This window comes from Condylura cristata, unplaced genomic scaffold (genome assembly GCF_000260355.1).
Source record: "Condylura cristata isolate star-nosed mole 26May11 unplaced genomic scaffold, ConCri1.0 scaffold00030, whole genome shotgun sequence".
Lineage (NCBI taxonomy): Eukaryota > Metazoa > Chordata > Mammalia > Eulipotyphla > Talpidae > Condylura > Condylura cristata.
Genome location: NW_004567131.1, coordinates 20157215 through 20157811, shown reverse-complemented (window position 1 = coordinate 20157811; position 597 = coordinate 20157215). Strand labels below are relative to the sequence as shown.

Genomic DNA, 597 nt, shown 5'->3' with positions numbered 1-597 from the left:
ATATAAGCTTCCTGAGAACAGAACTTTTTTGTTAATTTGGTCCATTTTTTTATATCCTTATCGCTAAAAGTAATACCTGAACATGACAGTTTCTGGATATATTATTACTAAGTGATTGATTAGGAAATGAGTGAAAGCTGAGCTATATCTCTGCATCTTCCCTAAGCACACTCACATATGCAGACACACACATGCAAGTTTGTATGTGGACTGTTCACAGAAAGGATATAAAACACATCTCAAAAGAAAACTATAGATGTTAAGGGGGGAAGCAGTATACTTTATAGTATACATATGTCCTATCAGAAAAATTGAGATTTTAGTAAAAACTTGAATTGGATTTTATAACAATTTATGGAAATACAATACATATACCTTATAACCACACCTAAAAGCATACAATTCAGTGGTTTTTAGTTTATAGATTTGTATGGTGATTGTCAGCACAGTAAATTTTTGATCATGTTCATTACCGCAAAAGCAAACTCTGTACCAATGAGCAGTTAGTCCCCATTTTCCTTCAGTCCCCCATGGCAGGCAATACCCTTTTATAAAGTATCTACACTAATTCTTAGTAAGATTATTTCTAGAAATACA

The 597-nt window shown here is 32.5% G+C and overlaps 1 protein-coding gene across 1 annotated transcript in view; it reads left to right on the top strand.

Annotated features, from left to right (window-relative positions):
* Positions 1–597, top strand: part of CUBN (cubilin (intrinsic factor-cobalamin receptor)) — a 207718-nt gene that overhangs the window by 206505 nt on the left and 616 nt on the right. The gene's annotated exons all lie outside the window — the stretch shown is intronic.